The sequence below is a fragment of the Heterodontus francisci genome, chromosome 16, assembly GCF_036365525.1.
Source record: "Heterodontus francisci isolate sHetFra1 chromosome 16, sHetFra1.hap1, whole genome shotgun sequence".
NCBI lineage: Eukaryota > Metazoa > Chordata > Chondrichthyes > Heterodontiformes > Heterodontidae > Heterodontus > Heterodontus francisci.
The window spans coordinates 41,267,266-41,291,706 of NC_090386.1; positions in this window are offsets into that span (position 1 = coordinate 41,267,266).

Genomic DNA, 24,441 nt, shown 5'->3' on the forward strand with positions numbered 1-24,441 from the left:
CTGCTGCACAGCTGACAAAAGGACCCTCACTGCACCGGATAGCCCGCCTCCCTCCACGTAATATCAGGGGGTTGGGGGGGAGGGGGGGGGTGGTGGCACGTCGCAGTGATGCTAATGAGCCCCCACACGAAATATCGCTCAGTGCTGTCGCGCCGCCGAGTTCAAAACGCACCGCCGCAGACTGCGGTGCCCGAATAAAATCCAGCCCTATATCTTACCTTTAGTTTGGCTCCATGCGGAAACATTTCTGAGTAATTACTAAAAAACGTTGGCTGTGAAAAATTGAGCGCCGGTCACCTCATTGTGACGCTGGGTATGATCAGTCATGATCTAATCGAATAGCGGGGCAGGCTGAAGAGAGCAAATGGCTTCCTCCTTTACCTATGTTTCTATGTTCCTATATATTTTTGTGCTAATAGTTAGGCAGAAAAGAATAACCTTAACCTGGAGCATAAAATTGTCCCTTTGGTAACCAATTTTGTAAGTCATCTGTTGACTTCTACTTTACTTGTTTCCCATAATATAGTAGAAATCCCTACACATTGTTCCTGTTTTATGTATGACACAAGCAATACTATATTAGGTAATGGACAGCCTGCACCAGGTCTGCAAAAATGTTAATTCCATTGCTAAATTCATAGCGATAATTTTTAGGCAGCCCAGTTGCATGCCTAAAACAGTCATTAGAGCCCTCAAATATGTCAGTACTAGCCCTACATCTATTTAAAGACTCCTCTAAAAAGTTAGTTATCGACAAGCAAAGTAGCTGTCAGGCCTGCCCTGCACAAGATCCTCCAGTGGCCTCCATCAGGAGTGCTCCCCTGACATCATGGGCTGGATTTTGTGTAGGAGGCGAGGCTCCCAGTGCCAGACTGAAAAGGGGGGGGAGGCATGCCTCGGCCTATTGGTGCCCCACCCCCTCCCCAGCATGATCACCCATTGTTCCGGAGGCGATGTTTCCGGTGCTGGGATCTCCATCCCTTTAAAGACGGAGATCCCGCCTCCAAGAGCTGCCGGGGAATCACAGAGTCAGCAGCTCAGCAGTATTGGCAATGCCACCACTAGTGGTGGCCACTCCCAGTACTGCAGAGGCCTTGGACCCAGGTCCAGCACTGGAACCCCAGATTTCAGATTTCCAGCATCCGCAGTATTTTGCATTTATTTTAAGGATAAGAGGTGACTTGATAGAGGGGTACAAGATGATGACAGGCATAGATAGAGTGGATAGCCAGAGACTTTTTCCAAGGGTGGAAAGGGCTATCACCAGGGGGCATAATTTTAAGGTGAATGGAGGAAGGTTTCAGGGAGATGTCAGAGGTAGGTTCTTTACACAGAGAGTGGTGGGTGCGTGGAATGCGCTGCCAGCGGTGGTAGTAGAAGCAGATACATTAGGGGCATTTAAACGATTCTTGGATAGGTACATGGATGATAGTAGAATGAAGGGTAGGTAGTTAGTTTGATCTTAGAGTAGGTTAAAGGTTCGGCACAACATCGTGGGCCGAAGGGCCTGTACTGTGCTGTACTGTTCTATGTTCTATGTACCTCAGGTAAGTGAGGCCGGGTCACCATCGCCAGTCCAGGAGGCCCCAGTGAGAGGGGTTGGGGGTTGTTTGTAAAGCCCAGGGGAGGGGGTCCTGGGAGGTGCATTGTTTCCTGGCCGGAGCCCTTCATGGGCCACAGATTGCACACGGAAGAGGGAGACGCAACACCCAACCCCACCCACCCCCCCCCCCCCCCACCAAGTGCGCAGGGATGCGCCTCTTTTTACAAAGCACCCTCCCTGCATGGCAGAGGCACCCCCTGCCACTGGTTAGATCCCATTAATAGACCACTTACAGGCCTCAATTGGCCTCTGTTCAGGAAGGTCATAGTCAGCCTATCCCATCCCCGGTAAGATCGCTTGGCAACATGCCTTTTGCCCCCTGCCACCCATCGCGATTCTATGAGCACCCCGACCTCCGAACTCGCCTCAGGGGACCCAGAAAATCCAGCCCCATAACTCGTTTTTCCTGTTGTCTGATCCAACCCCCTCTTCCTGGAACTTATCTGACAGCCATTGCCAAAGGCCTAAATTTCATTTTTTCATGAGGCGAGCAGCCTGTAGAGTTGTAACCGATACTGGTAACTCATGCTAAATACACAGATAAGGCCCAATTTTGGGCCAGCGTTGGGGCTCAGGCTTGGGCATGTGCTCCCTGCAAAGTACTGTCTGAGCCTGAAAACTGATCAACAGGACCTCAACAAGATGATTCACAGTACAATGGGTTTGAAACTCCATAAATTACTGCATAACAGACGTTGTTTCAAGGTAACTGAAAAATGACAGCTGATCTTAGTTTGCCTAGACTTGTATTTTCATTCAACTTGTTGAATGCTGACGAGTGGAGGCAAAAAAAATTCAATATCCAAACATCAGTGTCACAATTCTGAGAATATACCACAAAGTTTTCACAATAATCACTTTGGGGGTATATTTTCCTCCATAATAAGTCAGGAAACACTGTGTTCCAGTCAAGTGAGGAGGGGTTGAAGGGCTTCCCTCTTTTCCCTCTCCTTGATTGACCACAACAGGTTTAATTCTTTCTGAAAGTAGATGTACTGACCAATTCAGTAGGTGTTTGATTACTTACTTGCTTTGATCATAACAAGAACCAATCAGACAGGTTTTCATGAGTTAACAAAAAAAGAGATTAACTTTATTGTACCTAAACTGAACTATTAAAATAATAAACAATACGCCAACTTTTACACACACACACACATACACACTTGAGGTTTACACACATACAAATAGGTTACAGAGTGGGGAAAGGTAGATTGGTTAAGTTAGAGTCCATAAAAAGGTATACAGTCTGTGAGGGTTGGTGATTTGGTTGGCTTTTAGCTGAATTCAGTGGGCCTGAGGCTTTTAGTTTGTAGAGATAGATGACTAGTTTGGTAAGTTTCTTGGAGACAGTGATGCAGATGATTTCCTCCAACAGGGTTTCCGATTGTCACCAGAGTATGCAAAGGTGGTCAGTTAACAAGCAGGATTTGAAAGCTTTCAAGCTGGAATGGAGAGAGACAGAGAGAGAGGGACCCCCACTTAGGGTCTGCACATGTCAGAGTCCAGTTGCTTCTCCTTTGTTGCAGAGAAAACACCAGCTTAAAACGACAGATGGGGAGGGGCTTATCACATGTCAGTCACTCAGTGCTTCAACATAGCAGTTAGCAATATTTCCCTGCTTGATGAAAAGAACACACAGTTCCTTTAAACTTCCTGGGTCTTGGTTCTTGCTGGGAAATGCAGTCATTTCATCTCCCTCCTCACAGTCCTTTGCAATATAGGATATAACGTTGCAAACTAGGTGATCATCTTAAGTTGCTCTTAGTGGATTAAAGAAAACTATCATTCAACAAAGCACATTAGCTTAACAACTGTTTTGCAGTCATATCAATCTTTTCACTAAAATTAGCAAATGGAGAATATATCCTTAAGAAGCTTACAGAATAGATTAAGCTGAAAATTTTCAGTTAGTAATTCCCCCCCAGCCTTCCACCTCCCTTCCCCCTCTGGCCCTTGCCCAGCCCCTGAATGTATTTATCTGGGATAAAATTGTTCTGGAAAATTTAATTTTCCGTTTTATAAACCCTCAGTCTTTCTCGCCAGTGCATGCACCAAGGAATGCTACAGCTGTATTATATTTCTAATGGCTCTATTGTCAATGTTTTGTATCTCTAGGAGATGTAATCACAATCATAATTAAACTTCAGGCGCAGACAAACCATTAATACTGATAACGTTCCTGGAAAGCAAGACCATAATGTAACACAAAGTTGACTTTATAGAATGCAGGGGATAATTTGGAATACCCCACAGTGAATGAGAGAGCCTATAATTGTTCAATATTATGGCATGCTGCAATGATTTTTTTAAGTCGCAGTCTCAGAAAAGTGACTTGTTAAGAAACGTCGAATAAACCTTCAAGAGTCTGAGGGAAATGTACAATCCACAGGTTAACCTTTATTTTACTATAGCGTTAACTAATACACAGCAAAAAATAAGACTTACATTTATTTAGTGCCTTTCACGACCACTGGAGGTCCCAAAGCTTTGCTGCTAATGAAGTATTTTTGAAGTATAGTCACTGCTGTAATGTAGGAAAGGCAGCAGCTAATTTGTGCACAGAAAACTCTCACCAATAGCAACGTGATAGTGATCAGATAATATGAAATGTGATGTTTGATTGAGGGATAAATATTGGCCAAGACACTGGGGATAACTCCCCTGCTCTTCTTTGAAAAGGTGCCATGGGACCTCATGTCCATCCCAGAAGGCAGATAGGGCCTCAGTTTAACATCTCATCTGAAAGTCAGCACCTCTGACAGTACAGCACTCCATCAGTACTGCACTGGAGTGTCAGTTTTGATTGTTGAGCTCAAGACCTGGAATCTTCAACTTTCTAACTCGGAGGTGAGAGCACTACCAACTGAGCCATGGTTGACAGCAGTAGGGGCTGTCATTATAAAGCCAATATGTAACTAAGCCATAAAGGTCAAAAAGTCTGAGATTTGCTTCCCATTCTGTGCTGAACGAGCCGATCTCAGTAAGCCAGAAACAGTGTTGCTACAATTTCTCTCAGCGCCCTGGAGGGGTGGGGGGAGCAAACACTAATGAGCTTACTCATTTCTGACTGATACCCTGTAACTCCTGACGGAAAAGCAGATCTAGCCAAACTGGATGAGGCCCATCTGTGATCCTCCACACTGTCCACATTCAGAAATGAAAATCTGTTACTTGGACAAGGTGCCGCACAAAACCATATTCCAGCAAAAGATGATCCCTTTATCAAAGAGTCGTGGAATGATATGGCACAGAAGGAGGCCATTCAGCCCATTGTGCCTGTGCCAGCTCTTTGAAAGAACCATCTAATTAGTCTCACTTGCCTGCCCTTTCCCCATAGCCCTGCAAATATTTTTCTCTTCAAGTATATATCCAAATCCCTTTTGAAAGCTATGATTGAATCTACTTCCACTGCCCTTTCAGACAGTGATAACAAGTCTGATAACAACTTTTTCTAGAAGAGGAGGGAAGAAAATTGGCAAAAAAGTAAAAGTTTTCCAACTACCTGTCCTCCAGATAATAATACTAATTAACAATTATCTGAGCACAAACACAAAGAACTTGTTAGAAAATTAATTAATTAAGAAGCAATTACTTACCTGAAAAATGTCACCTTAAACAAAGGTGTTGGGGGCTAAATTGGATTGCCCCTGAAGGCCGGTGTGGGGATCACAACGCGTGATTGCCCCATGCCTGTTCAATGGAATGCAAGCTGCACTCCAACTTAATGCTGCCTCTTCATTATAATGATTGGCTACAAGCAGCAGCAGGGATCCCAATATCATTATTTGCTTGCTCGAGTTAAAGCTAGCCTGCATCTCTTAAAGGGAAGGTGCATTGTGGCTGCTGGAGGTGCTGACAACATTTTGGAATAATGCTGTGCAGCAAAGAACAATGGCTGACCATGGAAGAGAATGTGCACCAAGGTTTCTGACGATGAACTGGAGGTATTGGTGAAGAAGCTGGAAAGGAGGAAAGATGTCCTGTATCAACAAGGAGGGCAGAATGCCCTCTAGACACACAATGAGAAAGTAGTGGGAACAGATAGCCACAGAGGTAAATGCCAGGAGTTTAGCCCTGAGGACCCGGATGTCGCAAGAAGTTTGATGACTTCACCCAAGTATTCAAGGTCGATGAATGTATCTTCAAATGCCAAATCCTACCAACTGCACCACTAGCCTGAGCCACTGCTTAATCCACCAAACACCCATCACTCACTTACCAACAATCTCTATCAATCAGGACACATACCTAATACTCATATGCTTCACTGCACCCTCACACATTTAACATTGTTGTAGGCCTCACACCCACATCACAGAGCTTGCACACTTTTAGTTGTTCAACCATGACAGCCACATCAGCCAAACAGATTGCACCACACTCACTGACACACTTTCCTCTCTCTCTTGCAGAAGAACGTGGCACATTACCAGAGGCAGCAGAATCTAACCAGAGGGGGACAGGCATGCCTGCATGTTCTAACCTCCATGGAGGAGACAATGCTGGCCATCATGGGAAGGGCAATTGCTGAAGCCAGGGCCAGTGTCAGGGCTTAATCCATTGTGGATGAAAGTATCTTCATACCTCATCCTCCTTCTCTGATCCCACTTCCTGCACATCCCACCATCTCTTCTGATTTTCAAGCTGCAGATCGTGTAAACATGCACCTCTTACTTTCTTCTCTACCCTCATTACCACCTTACCCTTGTCCCTTTTTCCTTTCAGATACCCAGATATTGGGGTGGCGCAGTAGTTAGCACTGCCACTTCACAGCTCCAGCGACCCGGGTTTGGTTCTGGGCACTGGCTGTGCCGAGTTTGCAAGTTCTCCCTGTGACTGCCTGGGTTTCTGCCAGGTGCTCTGGTTTCCTCCCACAGCCAAAGACTTGCAGGTTGATAGGTAACTTGGCCATTGTAAATTGCCCCTAGTGTAGGTAGGTGGTAGGAGAATTGAGGGAAGGTGGGGATGTGGTAGGGAATATGGGATTAATGTAGGATTAGTATAAATGGGTGGTTGATAGTCGGCACAGACTTGGTGGGCCAAAGGGCCTGTTTCAGTGCTGTATCTCTCTATGACTCTATATGTGGTTGCTCACCCAAGAAATGCAATCTGGCCAAATACTGCAGGAAGACCAAGAAGATAGTGACAATCACTTAATTTCACACTTGCAGCCACCCACTCAAATACTGATACAGTGCATATCTTAGAGGACAGATCAGAAGCAGGACCTGAGCTTGGTGAGTCAGTGGCCACAATTGCATTGCAGCCAGGGTAGAGAGGCAAGGATAGTGCATTAACCAGCTCATCGGAAGGTGAGGTCGCACACATGCTCTGCTGCACAGAACTCATTGAGGAATTTGAAGAGGCAGCCTACAGGAGAAGGCTGATGCGTGTACACAACTAAATTCTTGTTACATTGGGAAGCCTGCATCCAATGTCAAGGAGCATGAGGAGCCCAGTAACAACTTGGCAGAGGTCTTTGCACAGGGCTTGAAGCCTAACCTTTCCAACATGGAAGTAATAGCCAACTCCATGAACACACTTATGGACCCAATCATGTTGCAGCATCTGATGCCGTATGCTGTCAAACCTGCTGAGTATTTCCAGTATTTCCTGTTTTTATGACAAGTCAGTGGGTGCCTAATGGGCGACAAGGGCTATTGTTTGACAACATGGCTCAGGCAATTAATGAAAGCCATGCTGCCACACGAATTATCGTCGAGCAGGCCACTGGGCTGCTTAAACAATGCTTCCAATGTCTGGAGAGATTTACAAGGCTGTTGCCAGGCTGGAGAATTTTAACTATGAGAAAAGATTGGATAGGCTGAGGTGGTTTTCTTTGGAACAGAGAAGGCTGAGGTGTATACAATTATGAGGGGCCTAGATCAGGTGGTTAGGAAGGATCTATTTCCTTTAGCAGAGAGGTCAATAACCAGGGGACATAGATTTAAAGTAATTAGTAGAAAGATTAGAAGGGAGTTCAGGAGTAATTTTTTTCACCCAGAGGGTGTTGGGGGTCTGGAACTCACTGCCTAAAAGGGTGGTAGAGACAGAAAGCCCCATCACATTTAAAAAACATGTGGATATGCACTTGAGGTGCTGTAATGTATAGAGCTGCAGACGGAGAGCTGGAAGGTGGGATTAGAGTGGATAGGACTCTTTCAGCTGGCACAGACACAATGGGCCAAATGGCCACCTTCAGGGCCATCAATCTTTCTATGTTTTATGCTTCTATGAGAGGCAAAGGCTCATGGAAGACAAGCACTAAGGGAATGCACAAGGGTGATTAATTGATGTTTGTATGCAATATTTATACATTTGTTTTGAAATGTTTATTTTGTGGTGCTTTTATTTTTGTATTGTGTTCAATTGGACACTGTAATGGCCAGTGACAGAGGGAAGGTAAGGTCTGACATTGTTGTTGAATGGAGAACTGGGTTCTCTCTCCATAAATGCTGCCTAACCTGCTGAGTAATTCCAACATTTTTCTGTTTTAGTCAGACACAACCTTCCCTTAACAAATGCATGCTGACTGCCCTTGATTAATCCATGCCTCTCTAAATGCTGATTTATACTGTCAGTCTTTATTCCAATAATTTACCCACTGACTGACGTGCAAGTACTTGAGATATTCCTTCCTCCCTTCTTAAATAACAATGCAACGTTAGCAGTCCTCCTGTCCTCCAGCACCAAGTCTGTCACCAGAGAGGATAGAAATATTATGGCCAGAGCCGCCGCTATTGCTTCCCTTGCTTTCCTTAGCAGCGTGGAATACATTTCATCCGGCTGTGGTAATTTAGCCACTTTCGCTGATGAAAGGCTATTGACTTTCAGTGGGGGTGACTGCAGATGGTGTTGGAGGATGATCTCAAGTAGCTCTGGCCTGAGAAAGCCTGGCTGCATGGCTGCACTAACTCAGCATGGAAGGAAGAATTCTGAGTTGGCGGGCTGACAGGCAATCACAAGGGCACTGGTGGGAGGACAAATATTGTCATCCTGAGAGAGGGCATCAAATTTGTGTACCATGAAGCCAACTGCCACTCCCCCAGGGTGACACTTCAGCAATCCTAGTTATCTGTTGGAGGACAGTTTGCTGGACTGCTGTAACATCTTGCAAACCCTTTGAACACTGGTAGCTGCAGCCATGACTGCAGCAGACTAAGCTTTCATAGCACCAAGTTGAGTTTGCATGACTTCAGTCTGAGCTTCCACTGCAGCACTCAGGTGTTGGGTGTCTTCTGCTTGACCTGCAATGAAAGCTGAGACATCACTCATGTTGCATCATGGTTGGGTCCGTACGTGTGTTAACGGAGTTGGCCACCACATCCATGCTGAAAAAGTTAGGTGCCAAGCTCTGCGAAATGCCCTGTGCCAATTTGGTGTTGTCTCCTCCATGCGCCTTGGCATTGACCATGGCTTTCTCACAGGCCTGCCAATACACCAAGCATTTCATTGTGTATGCCCATCTTCTGTAGGCTTCCCCGTTGAAGTCCTCATCTGAGTCTTCTGCAACAGGATTCTGTGTGACTTTGGCCTCTGACGAGTTAGCACCTGTACGATTCTTGTCCCCTGCCCTGGCTGCAAGCCACTCATGCCCACTATCTCACCTTGTGAAGATCCCATCCTTAAGCTATTCTCTAAAGTACATATAGTGTCAGTATCTGAGCTGGTGGCTGCAAGTGTGACAGTGTTTAATCTTCATCACTGTCTTCCTGCTCTTACAATTCTTGCTCTTCCACCATTGCCTGGCCAGGCGGCAGTTCTTGGGTATCTGAAAGAAGAAAGGCACAAAGATAGGGTGGGCTTGAGGGAAGGTGGTGAGCAAGAGGTGCATGCTGACACTATCTGCAGCTTGTAAATCAGATCATGGGATGAGGAGGAAGTGGGATGTTGAAAGGAGGATTATTTATGAGCATTCCATTATCTTCAAAGGTTTCAGTCCTGTCCCTGGCCACGCCTACAGTCATAGTCACTCCAATGCTAGTAACCACAGTCTCCTCCATAAGGTTGAGGACAAGCAGCCGTGCCTGTCTCCCGTTGGTTATGTGCCTCCTTGTCCAGCAAGAGAGAGGGAAGTGTATCACTGAGTGTGGTGCAATGTGTTCAAATGATGTGGCTTAGTTTAGTTTAGTGATACAGCACTGAAACAGGCCCTTCGGTCCACCGAGTCTGTGCCGACCATCAACCACCCATTTATACTAATCCTACACTAATTCCATATTCCTACCACATCACCACCTGTCTCTATATTTCCCTACCACCTACCTATACTAGGGGCAATTTATAATGGCCAATTAACCTATCAACCAGCAAGTCTTTGGCATGTGGGAGGAAACTGGAGCACCCGGAGGAAACCCATGCAGACACAGGGTGAACTTGCAAACTCTGCACAGGCAGTACCCAGAATTGAACCCGGGTCGCTGGAGCTGTGAGGCTGCAGTGCTAACCACTGCGCCACTGTGCCGCCCACTGGCTATAATGGTTGAATAGCTGGCAGTGTATGCAAGCTTTGAGATGTGGGTGTGAGGCTTTCAGCAGTAATAAGGGTGAGGTGAAGCTATGAATGTGAGGTATGAGTCATGATTGATAGAGAATGTTGGTAGGAGAGTAATGGGGGGGTGGTGCAGTGAGCAGTGTGTGATGAGCTCATGGTGCAGTTGGTGAGAGATGACATTTGAAGATACATTCATTGACCTTGACCTCGTGTGAGGTCATTGAACTTCTTGCAGCACTGCACCAAGGTCCTCTGGACCTCAGTCCTGGCATTGACTGCCATGGCTATGTTCTCCCACTGCCTTTGCAAAGTATGTCTGGAGGGTCTCCTGACCCTTCTTTCCTCTTCTCCACCTCATGCAGCAAGACATCCAGTGCAGCGTCAGAAAATCTTGGAGCCTGCTGTCTCTCATGTTGTGTCATTCTTCTGTCTTTCCTAGGTCAGAAACATACGTAGAATGACTTCCAGCACCCACTCCAGCCAAAACGCACTTCCCTTTTAGAGATGCAGGCTCATGATAAGTATTGCAGCTAGCTTTAACTTCTGGTCATCTGTCATGACTTTTCAAACCCCTCCTCCGGCGTGCAGCCACTCAACAGCAGACTTAGCACTGGCTGCAGGCTACAATTATTTAAATGAGCAGGCAGCACAAAGTTTGCATGCTGCCTGCATCAGAATCAACGGGTGTAGGGCCCGTGCCCGTTTTCAAGGGTTATTGAATTTTGCAGCTATATGTTAGGGACCTGCTATAAGTGAGCTCAACGCATCTGTTCACTCAGGCTCCATTTGCCCAGTTTCTCTCGCTGTGGCATTATCAGCTTGCACTTTCAGCAACTTGCCATACAAAAAATTTAGGAACCTAAACATGCAAAGGCAGGTTTAACAAACAGCAGATGCCATTAGATGACCTGCTACAGCAAATTATTAATCATTAACATAAAGGTTGTTTTCCTCTTATTTCACCGTAACCCTTTCAATGAAAATGGATATTCTAGCCCTAAGACCTTGAGGAATACACTTACAAATTTTATTCAGAAAGCTATATAACGTGCCTGAAATTTATGGTTCTTGTGAAGTTTATCACAGCTCTCACCTATACAGCATTATGCTGTTTGAATCCTGATAATTTCCATAAAGCAAAGGCCTATTGCGAAAAAAGGTTAAAGGGAAAAAACATTCTGATTAGGCATGCATTCCACCAAAGTAAGAAGGCATTTGAAGCATTCCCTTTGATTGCAGTGCACTTTATCAACAATCAGAATTAGGCTTTTTGGATTAACATACTGTAAAATAGACCACTTATGTGTAATCAAGACTTGACTGTGCAATTGCTCATCTGAGAGGAGAAACTGTGAATGATATTCTATAGCAGAGACCTTTAAAATAAGTCAAAGCTTATCAGCATAATGACAGAATGGCGAGATGTTAATCAAAACCACTTCAGATTCAGAGGTCTAGCTAATGAGGGAAGCAGGCAATGGCTCAAGAACAAGTAATGAAGAATTTATAGAGGAATAATATAGGGTTTAATATCAAAAGTCCATGAACATTTATTCTTTCATGATTTAATTTTATATGGCATTTTGTTTCATATTATCAAGCCCCAGTCAAACAGCAATAGATCCATCATAGAGTGAAAGCCAGGCTATTTTGAACCTGAATTTAAAAGAAAATCAATGTTTTATAAGCATGCTAACAGTATGTTAAATCCTCAGGGAAGAATTGTTCTGGTTGCAATACATATTGACCAAAGCAATTTATTCCCCTGCTGTCACATCGGGTTTTTAAGTCTGCCTTTTCATTACATTTCCTACATTACATCAGCGACTGCACTTCAAAAATACTTAATTGGCTGTAAACCGCTTTGGAATGTTCTGAGGTTGTGAAAGGCACTATATAAATGCAAGTTTTTTTCTCTTTTTTTTTACCCTATCTACAAAGTGCACTTGTTTATAAGTTACAGCCTGATAATTATAATGACATAAAAACATTCATGATGATGGTTCAAAATGACAGAGCAGGCTCAATGGTCAAATTATATATATATATATATATATATAAGGTGCACCAAATGTACTTTTATGTCCTTGAAATAATAGGGGCATACATTGTAAACCACTACAGTCTGGTTGATGAGACAATAATGGAAGTGAATTGAAAGTACACCACATTGCCAAATCAGCAGAGTTTAAGTTCCCAAAAAATCACACTGAAGCTGTATCATACCCTGGTCAGGCTAAACCTCAATTATTGTTTACCAATCTGTGGCTGGAATTTTATGCCCCCCCCCCCCCCCACCTGGGAGCAGGCTGGGAGGTGGGGGATGGGGCAGAAAATCAAGTGGGAGGCGGGGGGAGTGCCTTTCTTTCGCCTTCCAGTCCCTGCTGCTATTTTACCAGCAGGAGGGGCAAGTGACAAATGGCCCACCCTCCCCAGGCCAATAGAGGCCCTTTAGTGGCTTATTAATTGCCACTTAAGGGCCTCCTCAAACTGTCACTGGTATTTTACCAGCAGCGGAAGGGCATTTCAGCACCTGAGGAGACCATCCAGTAATACCTGGTGGCCGCTTTGCGGGCTGTGGGGGTTCCCTCCTGATTGGGCACCCAGTGCCCCACAGAGTGCCCCCTCAGCAGCATGGGCTGCCTCTGCTAAAACTACACCCCGTGCTGCTCTCTGACTCTCACCCACTTCACTAGGGCTGAGCTGATTGTCCCCCGAGGGGCCCGATCCCCACTTACCTGCTCCGAGGCCAGTGCCCATCATCTTCTTCTTGTTGGGTGCAGTCCCAGCGGTGGCCACTGCTCCTGGTGGCACTGCTAGGACTGAGGAGCCGCCTGCTCTCCGATTGGCAGGCAGTTCTTGGAGGCGGGAGTTCCTGCCTCAGACAGGTGAAAGTCTCGAACGAGGTCAATTAAGCGCCTCGGCCATGCAAAATTGCTGTGTGGCTTCCAGGTCCGGCGGAGGCGAGCTCTCCTCCGACTTTTCAGGCAATGGGCGGGGCCCCTGCCTCAACATTAAATTCCAGCCCATGTGTCTTAGCAGGGTCATGTAAAATTCCTTTTTCTTCTATTTTTACTAAATGCCTTAAACGCTTGATTTTAAACTGTTTTATTGCCTTTCATGTATTTATACACATTGATCAAACATCATGGTTTTGCTGCATTAGACTGAAAATCCGAATATAAAATCCATTGTGAACAGTCACAAAGAATAAACAGTTCTGAGAGAATTGGCATTTCAGTGGACTTACCACACTGCTCTTTCATCTCTAGGTTTTATGGTTTGCATCTTGCTCAAATAAAGGGAAAAAATCCTTCATTTGCTGAAGGTGTAAGGTCTTCCTGCATGAAGCACACCTGAGCAGGCTTGATCCAGTCCATAATGGACATGCATCACAAAACTTGCAATGGAGCTTTTGCCTGTATCTGACCTTTGTGTTACCTGATCTGGTAATGTTTAATCTGGATAATAGATGCAAGCTGGAAATAAATTTCCATTCCTCAGTGTTAACATCCTTCACTTAAAAACCATAGAATTTCACCCACAAACAGAATATATTTGGTTTCAACTGTCATTAATCACAGAGGAACTAAAGTGATTTTCTTTTTCATAATGTTATTGATATAACATGTTTTCTCCACTCCTTCCCAATGGTTATTTTTAACTTGTTACTCAGGTGTCAAATGGGTGTTGTGGATCTGCTGCCCTTTATAGAAAATGTCTGTTTTTTATTTTCATTCAACAGAAATTAAAATTAGGCAATTTCTATAACAGGTGGCAGTTCCACAAGTTCAATTTTATGCCTGGGCAACAAGTTGAAAATCATCTCCCCCATCCTCATATTGCAGTAGGATTGGTTTGACCTCACTGTGCTATTGGAGCTGTGTCTACCACTCTGGCTGATGTTAGTAAGTAACTTAACTATCTAGAGCCTAACTATCATTGTCTGATCACCGTTCTGAATAAGAATCACCAATGTAGCATTATTGCATTTATTCTCATAAGATTTATTGTTTGTTTTTAATAAAAATGTACAACTTCATCAGCACAGTCAGTCATTCTTATCCCAGTGGTGACAATGTGGTTTTGAGAGCATCACCCATGGTGAATGTTTTCTGAGACAGGAAGCTCAAGTGTCAACAGGCTGTACAATCTTTAGACCCTCCCCCATGAAGTTTCTAAAGGTCATTTTGTGTTCAATACTCTAAAAAGTACACATTACGATGAAGTTCTGTAGCATACTACACCTTACATATAATAAATGGTTTCTTCCCATGCAGCACTGCAGTGTTGCCAGGGTTACAGGACATAAGGAATATATTCTTCTGTACAGATGGAAGTATTCTACATAACATACACCTTCACGTTAGATTTCAGTCATAATCATCACTCTAAAGAAGGAGATGATCTATAATGCTGTGAAAAGAAATCAGAAATACCCCAAAGCAGCACTATTTAGTTAAAATAATGACTCTAATTATATTGAAAAACCTGCTGAGCAACATCACCTATTGGCTGCAAAATTTGGATGCGCGTATTTTCGGTGCTACCGGTGCCGTTTAGGGTCCAAAATGGTGGACACGGCATACATGCACATGTCTGGTGTGGGGTATGCCAGTTGCCATTTTGTGTAGGTTGGTAGTGCAGAGGCTGGGAGCGTGTGCCGGAAGTGTGCAGAGTAGGCAGATCATGGCATCAGACAAATTAGACACCAGTGGTGCCATTTTCAACTTTATCACTCCACCTAATGCACTCTCTTAATCTTGCACTGCTAAATATGCATTTAACAGCAGGAAGGACCCCTCCACCTCCCCCCCCCCCCCCCCCCCCACCAACCAACACTATTTAAAGGGGTCATCAATCATCTAGCTGCTGATTGATTTCTACTGGCGGCTGCTGAGTCAGTAAAAGTATTTGGTGGTCTGTGCAGTTACTTAAAGTTGGAAAAGACTACAGGGACCGGTGTATCATGTGGTGAAGGCCTTGGCTCTAACTTTAAGGGTTCTGCTCAGACCACTTGTTCCCAGTCATGGGTGCTGTAGTTTCCAACCTCCTAGTCCTGCAGCACGACTGAGAGAATGAGGGGATGCAACACAGAGGAGGACAAGCTGCTCGAAGAGGGAGGTGGGGGACAAGGAGAAGGATCCTCAGCAGGTGACCATATCTATCCAGGGATCCAGGGTCTGCAGGGAAAAATTCTCCTACCTCAACCTCAGTGAGGAACAGATGCCTCTGTTTTATTTAGGAGGTGCTCCCTTAATTCTGCCTCCTCTTACAGGCAAATCTATAGCCTCAGAGCAGGGTGAGGATAACACTGCAAGTGGCTGTGAAGGTGACCATGGTCATGAACTACTTTGCGCTGGGCTCCTTCAAGGCTGGAGCAGAGAACAACTCCAACATCTCGCAGTTTGCCATCCACTGTTGTATAGGGAGGTGACTGAAGATCTGTATGCAAAGAGAAGTGAATATATTGCCTGAATATGTTACCTTGTCTCTTGCCAGAGAGAAACAGGCAAAGCGTGCACATGCCTTCACTAAAATAACAGGCTGCTTCACAGTGCAGGGTGCCTTTGACTGCGCACATGTCGCTTTGCGGGTGCCACATCTAAATTCAAAAAATTAGCTGGGGCTGATAAGTAACAAGTAACATTCGCGCCACACAAGTGCCAGGCAATGACCATCTCCAACAAGAAAGAATCTAATGATCTCCCCTTGACATTCAACGGCATTACCTTGGCTGAATCTCCCACCATCAACATCCTAGTGGCTTACTATTGACCAGGAACGTAACTGGAACAGCCATACAAGTACTGTGGCTACAACAGCAGGTCAGAGGCTGGGAATTCTGCAGTGAATAACTCATCTCCTGGCTCTACAAATCCTTTCCAACATCTAAATGCACAAATCAGGAGTGTGATGGAATATGCTCCACTTGCCTGGATGGGTGCAGCTCCAACAACACACAAGAAGCTTGACATCAACCAGGACAAAGCAGCCCACTTGATTGGCAACCTATCCACCACCTTAAACATAAATTTCCTCCACCACCGATGCACAGTGGCAACCGTGTGTACCATTTAAAAGGTGCACTGCAGCAACTCACCAAGGCTCCTTCAACAGCACCTTCCAAACTGAAAACAACTAACAATAGAAAGACAAGAGCAGCAGACGTCTGGAAACACCACCACCTGCAAGTTCCCCTCCAAGCCACACTCCATCCTGATTTGGAAATATATCCCTGTACCTTCACTGTTACTTGGTCAAAATCCTGGAACTCCCTTCCTAACAGCACTGTGGGTGTGTACCTACAGCACATGGACTGCAGCGGTTCAAGAAGACAGCTCACCATCAACTTTCTCAAGGGCAATAAAATGCTGGCCTAGCCAGTCACACTCACATCCCAAGAACAAATTTTAAAAAGTACTGCAACCTCAAAGGATTCTTCTCCCTCAATCTACAGTTGGTGTCTGGCATGCTCAGCACATCATGCTTGGTATCCTGGCAGCAGTCATGATGCATTTATTCTGTGGTAGTCTGCTATACCATCAGCATTTGAGCCACCTTGACAGACTAGAAGGTGACCACTGGATGATGAGGGATATCCACTGATCACCTAGCTCATGGCTTTGGTGCATAACCTTACACATAAGTGGGCAACATGCATATAATGAGAGCCATGTAGTCACATGAAATGTCATTGAGCACTGGGGTGCTTAAACAATACTTATATTGCCTGGATCTCTCTGGAGGAGTCCTGCAGTGCTCCATAATGCATATTACAATTCATCATGGTCTGCTGTATCCTGCACAACCTCTCCATCGTGACGGCACGGCCTTTGCCACCAGATATATGGAGAGCAGAAGAGGTGGAGGAGGAGGAGGAGGAAGGGAGGGAGAAGACAACCAATACATTCCCTTTCTGATCAGAATAAAAGCAAAATACAGCAGATGCTGGAAATCTGAAATAAAAGTAGAAAGCGCTGGAAGTACTCAGCAGGCCGGCAGCATCTTTGGAGAGAGAAACAGAGTTAACATGTCAAATCGGATATGATTCTTCTTCAGAACCGAAGGAAGGTAGAAATGTGATGAGCTTCATGCCATTGAAAGGGGGGAGGGGGGAGGAAGAGTAAAAGGGAAGGTCTGTGAGGGCAGGCGAGATTAAATGACAAAGATTTTATGGAATAAAAGGCAAAGGGAGTGGTAATAATTGTAGTAAAGGACAAAGCATTTGTCCAGAAAACGTGTTAATGGCAGAATAATGAACAGCTCTGTCCAAAAGCAAAAACACGAAAAACAAGTTTGAGACCGGCACGTGGTAAAAAAAAACAATCAAAATATGGTCATGGTCTGAAATTATTGAACTCAATATTGAGTCCAGAAAGCTGTAAAATGCCTAATCAGATAAAGTTCCTCAAACTTGCGTAGAGCTTCACTGGAACACTGCAGCAGGCCAAGGATAGAAATGTGTGCATGACAGCAGGGTGGTGAATTAAAATGGCAAGCAGCCAGAAGCACGAGGTCATGCTTGCATCCTGAGCAGAGGTGTTCCACAAAACAGTCACCCAAACTGTGTTTGTTCTCCCCATTGTAGAGGAGACTGCATTGCGAGCAGCGAATAAGGTATACTAACTTGAAAGAAGTACAAGATAATTGCTGCTTCACCTGGAAGGTGTATCTGGGGCCTTGGTTGGTGAGGAGAAAGGAGGTAAAAGGGTCTTTTACCTGGTCTTGCACCTCCTGCCATTGCATGAGGTAAAGGGTCAGGTGTTGCACCTCCTGCCATTGCATGAGGTACAAGACCAGGTGTTGCACCTCCTGCCATTGCATGAGGTATAAGGACAGGTGTTGCACCTCCTGCCATTGCATGAGGTACAAGGGTCAGGTGTTGCACCTCCTGCCATTGCATGAAGTACAAGGGTCAGGTGTTGCACCTCCAGCCATTGCATGAGGTAAAGGGTCAGATGTTGCACCTCCTGCCATTGCATGAGGTACAAGGGTCAGGTGTTGCACCTCCTGCCATTGCATGAGGTACAAGACCAGGTGTTGCACCTCCTGCCATTGCATGAGGTATAAGGACAGGTGTTGCACCTCCTGCCATTGCATGAGGTACAAGGGTCAGGTGTTGCACCTCCTGCCATTGCATGAGGTACAAGGGTCAGGTGTTGCACCTCCAGCCATTGCATGAGGTAAAGGGTCAGATGTTGCACCTCCTGCCATTGCATGAGGTAAAGTGTCAGATGTTGCACCTCCTGCCATTGCATGAGGTACAAGGGTTAGGTGTTGCACCTCCTGCCATTGCATGAGGTACAAGGGCAGGTGTTGCACCTCCTACCATTGCATGAGGTACAAGGGTCAGGTGTTGCACCTCCTGCCATTGCATGAGGTAAAGGGTCAGATGTTGCACCTCCTGCCATTGCATGAGGTACAAGGACAGGTGTTGCACCTCCTGCCATTGCGTGGGAAGGTGACAAGGTTTTGGGGTGATGGAGGAGTAGACCAGGGTGTCGCGAAGAGAATGATCCCTTTGAAATGCTGACAGGGGACAGGGGAAGATGTGTTTGGTAGTGGCAGCACACTGGAGGTGGCGAAAATGGCAGAGGATGATCCTTTGGATGTGGAGGCTGGTGGGGTGGAAAGTGAGAACAAGAGGAACCCTATCATGGTTCTGCAAGGGAGGGGAAGGGGTAAGAGCAGAAGTGCGGGAAATGGGTCGGACATGGTTGAGCGCCCTGTCAACCAGAGTGGGGGGGAATCCTCGGTTGAGGAAAAAGGAAGACATACCAGAAGCTCTGTTGTGGAAGGTTGTATCATCAGAACAGATGTGACAGAGATGGAGAAATTAGGACAATGGAATTGAGTCCTTACAGGAGGCAGGGTGTGAGTAACTGTAGTCGAGGTAGCTGTGGGACTCGGCGGGCTTATAACGAATATTGGTAGACAGCCTATCCCCAGTAATAGAGAGAGAGAAGTTGAAGAAGGGGAGGGAAGTGTCGGAGATGAATCATGTGACGCTAAGAGAAGGTTGGAAATTGGAAGCAAAGTTGATGAAATTTTCCAGTTCCGGGCGAGAGCAGGAAACAGCACCAATACAATCATCAATGTACCAGACAAAAGATTTGTGGGAGGGGGCCTGAGTGGGACTGGAACAAGGAATGTTTGACATACCCAATTGTGGTACCAGTGAACAGAACCCCAATTCTCCATTCAACAACAGTCGCACACGTTACCTTCCCTCTGCCACTAGCCTTTTGGCCACAATGCAGAAATAAACGCCTTCGCAAAACAAACATTCCAAGCTAACTTTATCAAAGAAACCATCCAATATGCCATAAAAAGCTATCTAATCATTCTAGTGCATTCCATTAGTGCCTGTTTTCTGTCTGCCATTGCCTTGTCTAGTACTCTTGCACAGTGCTACCCCAGTGGCTGTACCACGGCTGATGGTAGGCTGCTGACTTTCAGTGAGGGACTGCAGATGGCCTTGCAGTATGACCTTGACCAGCTCTGGTCCTAAAAGGACCGGCCTTGGACTGCCTCGCAGGCAGATCCTGCTTCAAAGCTACCATCTAAAGTACATGAATTATCAGTATCTGAACTGGTGGCTGCAAGTGTCAGAGTGAGTGATAGTGTTCCTTCATCATCAGTCTCTTCTTCCTCTACCACTTCTTGCTTCTGTGGTATTTCTTGGATATCTGAATGGAGAAAGGCACAAGGGTCAGGTTGTGGTGATAGTGGGGGGAAGCAAGAGGTTGATCCTTAAACCATCTGCAACTTGTAAATGAGAAAAAAATTGTGGGATGAGGGAGAAGTGGGATGTGAGAAGTAGGATACCGTCATCTTCAATCTTTCAGCCCTGCCACTGGCCATGGCTTCAGTCAATATAACACTCTGTCCTGCAAGATAGAAGGAAGTGTGTCAGTAGGTTTGTTGCAATGTGTTTAGCTGACGTGGAAGAATAGCTGGCAGTGTGTGCAAGCTGTGAGATGTGAGTGTGAGGCTTGCAGAAGTGCTGACTGTGTGATGGTGAATCTATGGATGTTAGGTACGAGTACTGGTTGTTAGGGATTGTTGGCAGGTAAGTGAAGCAGGGATGATGAACGGAGCAGAGTGTAAGGTGAGTGGTTCAGTTGTAAGGATATGGCATTTGAGGATGAATTCATTGACATTGACCAATCATGTGAAGTCAGTAAACTTCCTCCTGCCCCACATCCAAGGCCTATGGGGGAGGTGTTGACGTAGTGGTACTGTCACTGGCCTAGTAATCCAGAGTCTAGGCTAATGTTCTGGAGACATGGGTTCGAATCCCACCACAGCAGATGGTGAAATCTGAGTTCAATTAATAAATCTGGGATTAAAAGCAAGTTTAATAATGACCATGAAACCATTGTCAATTATTGTTAAAAATAAACCATCTGGTTCACTAGTGTCATTTCGGGAAGGAAATCTGCTGTCCTTACCTGGTCTGGCCTACATGTGACTCCCGACCCACAGCAATGTGATTGACTCTTAGAAAATTCCCTCTGAACTGGCTGAGCAAGACACTCAGTTCAAGGGTAATTAAAGATGAGCAATAAATGCTGGCCTAACCAGCGACTCCCACAATAAAGGAATAAAAAAAAAACTCCTTGCATTGACAATGATGGCTATCTGGTCCCACTGCCTTCTCAAAGTTTGTTTGGTGGGCCTCCTGGTCCCATGAGAAGAGAATACTTCTCTCCCCCTGTCCACCTCCTGCACAAAGGCATCCAGTACTGCATCAAAGAACCTTGGCACACCCTCTCACCCATGTGGCACCACATTCACTCTTTCTCATATCACTCTTCCCCAGCAAATTCCAGCATTTGCTGCAGTCAGAACGCACCTCCCCTTTAAGGGGTGTAGGCTGGCTTTAAGTAGTGCTAGAACTTGGGCCCCTTGCTGAAGTGTGCAGTGCATTTAGTGCTGGGCTGCATGCTACTATCATATAAATGAGCAGGCAGCACAATGTTTGTATGGAAGGAATGGGCATGGGTTAATCGCGCTTTGTGATCTCCGTGCCCGTTTTTGAGGGCTATCGACTTTTTCCCCCCATAGTATTTAAGTAACCCTGGTACATGTGTTAAACCTGTACTTTTAAAAGAGATGAAGACCTTTTGCGCCAGGAATGCTGAACAAATAAATACTGCCTCCTTTATCAAAAACACATTGTCCTCTTGGACTCCGACTGAAAGATACAATGATTTACTGCACCTCTTACAATTGGAAACTGGATTTCAAACCAATCCAGATTAACGGAATGACATCTTCCTCTGTTACCTGGTTGTAATGTCTCAAGTGAAAGACTGGCCATCTCAGCTCAGTTCTTGTAGGATGCCAGTTCAGGACCATTTGACAGCAATGCGTTGGAACTGAAGTTCATCATCTACTTCCTCAGAGACCACATAATAGTGCAGGACCTGGAAGCATTACATGGTGCAGTAGGACCCGATCTTCGATGGTTCGGATTACAACGGACTGTTGGATCAGAGTACAGGGAGTTTTACTCTGCAGCTATGTGATATTATACTTGAGATGGCAATACTTGATGCTGCACTGAATTAACAATGAGAATTGATCAGCACTGACTCCTGGCACATTGATGAGCATTAAAATTCACAAATAAACACTTGAAACAAATATGTCACTTCCCAGCATGCTGAGAATATAATGTATTTTGTATTTAGCATCCATATCCAAGAGCTGACATTGAAACCTATATAAGATACAAACTACAGGATATGAGAAAAAGCTTAGTCTTTACTCACATGTACCATATATCAATGGAAATGTGTTTTAAATCTTTGTTCAACTTCAACCAGACTAGCATTCAAAAGCAATGAAGATATGCATCACTTAAAAGTCTTTTTACATGGTCAAATACATCTCTTGGACTTCTGCATACAAAATGCATATCAATGACTTTTGTTGCCAGGAGCTTACTGTTTCTGCAATTTCTCAACGTGACCGACCTTTCAAGAAGCTAGCTTTCAAGGTAAACACAATGTTGGTTATGTTGATCTGGCCAAACTTTTGCTTTGATTTAGATTACTACCTATCCTTAGGGTAAGTTTTTTAATATAAAATGAAATAAGCCTCTGCATTTGTGCAACCAGCAAACAGAACTCAGTTGTGAACATATTCATCTTTTTGTTTGCAAGGTCTCTACATTGGTCCTGTTTAAATGAGTAATTGGAAAGCAAAAATATGCAGTAGTCTTTATTTTTTACCAATATACCTTGTTTATTCTTTGCTGGCTTTTCTTCACTATCAACCATCTCATTAAACCCTTCTCCATTCCTCCCTCCACCCTCACCTCTAGAAACAAGTACATGACAATAAATGGCCACTTTGTCATCAAGATCAAGACCTTCAGAACAAGTACCTCTGCTACTCCTTCTTCATGTCTGCCAATACAAACATTCTCCAGCTTCCCTCTGGCTGAGTCCTGGATATACACCTCTCTCTGGCTTCTCTCCCATCTCATCGAACCACTTCCACGAACATTTCTCATCCATGAGACATAACTCCCACTCCCTTGACCCTTTACCTGCAAAATGTTGAACCATCCAATCTCCCTTCCTGGCCCTGATGATAGCTAACATTGAGGAGAGGTGGTTCCTCCCCTCAGTGCTGTTGCTCTCCCTTTTGAAACTGTCATCATCACCACTCAGAAAAACTTAGAAAATCCATCCTCAGCTAATCCCTTCCTCCTTTTCCTTATTCTGTCCCTTCACCTGTAATATATTTCAGTTATTAGGAAGGGTTTGTGTCTGAAATGTCAACTGGCTTATATTTCCTCCACAGATGCTGCCTGAGCTGCTGTCTGCAGTATTTTCTGTTTTTGCTTCTGATTTGCAGCATCTGCAGTATTTTGCATTTTGTACAAAACAACATAATAGGTTAAATACCTGTCATAGCGTGGAGGAGAAATTGGTTTGCGCAGCGAAATGCAGGCTATGCCAATCCCCCAGGGGCAGGCAGCACTTCAGGCCGCCTCCTGCATGACATTCCACAAGGATATCAATGGAGAACACCACATAAGTTGCACAGGTAGTAGCCATTATCTGCCCCCAGGGAATTGACGTAAGTCTGCGTAGCACCACTTGAATCAATTTCTCCCCCTTTATGTATAAGCAACAAGCTTCTGAATTAATTCAGGTGTCTCAGTATATTTGTCAATTTCCTTGTACGTGGACTTTTTTACCTCTGCTGTGTACTTGTGTCATTGAAACTTCAGAAACCGACCAACAGCTTTTGGAAGCTCTAGTGTTATCCATGTCCTGTTTTTAATCACATGCTTCATTGGAAATTGGATGGTAAGATGAAATTTGAATCTAAAATACAAATTGCTTTCAACAATTACTTTCAACAATTGCTTCATTCATCAATTCAAATTTGTGCAAGGTTGCAATCAGAAAGGAACATTCGTTTTCGTCTCGGAAAGTTCACTCAAATCACCATTTTTCCAGATTCTGACAATGGTCAACAAATTAGCTCATTCAGATCACAGGAGCCCCTGCAGATACAATGATGTGGTCATTAGTCATATAATCAACAAGCCACACTCTTCTCAGATCAAAGGATTCTTTTGATCTTTGGAACATCAGTCGCTGTCTGAACTTCATCTTAAAGTGACGCAAATAAACTTGCGTGCATTTACAACAGTCATTGTGACAAAAATGATGAGTATTACATCCAGCCCTTCTCCATCCTCAAACAAAAACATTTTCAAAATATTTTTTCCTGAAGAGGTAAAAAAGAAAATCTGCAAATGATGTAAATCTGAAATAAAAATAGAAAATGCTGAAAATATCTACCAGAAGCAGCACCAACGGAAATAAAAAAAAGTTAGTGGCTTGGGTACAGAACTTTTATATTTTTAGCATTTTCCACATATTCATGGAGATAAATTGGTAAACGATTGGCTTTGATTTTCCAGTTTGTAATTCAATCAGGAAAGGAGGGGTCGAAGGGCTCCCCTCTTGTCCCTCTCCTTGTTTGACCGCAACAGGGTGTATTTCTTTTTTAAAAGTGAATGTGCTTACCAATTCAGTGAGTGTTTAACTATTTATATGCTATGATCATAAAAGAACCACTCAGACAGGTTGTTTTGAGTTTAGCAAAGGAAGAGATTAGCTTTATTGTACTTAAACCGATCTAAGTAGAATAATAAACTACACTCCAACTTTCACACACACACACACACACACACTTGAGGTTCACACACACACACAAATAGGTTACAGAGTGGGAAATCTTAGGTTGGTCAGTTTAGAGTCCAGAGCAATGAACAAGGAATATACAGTCTGTGGAGCTTAGTGAC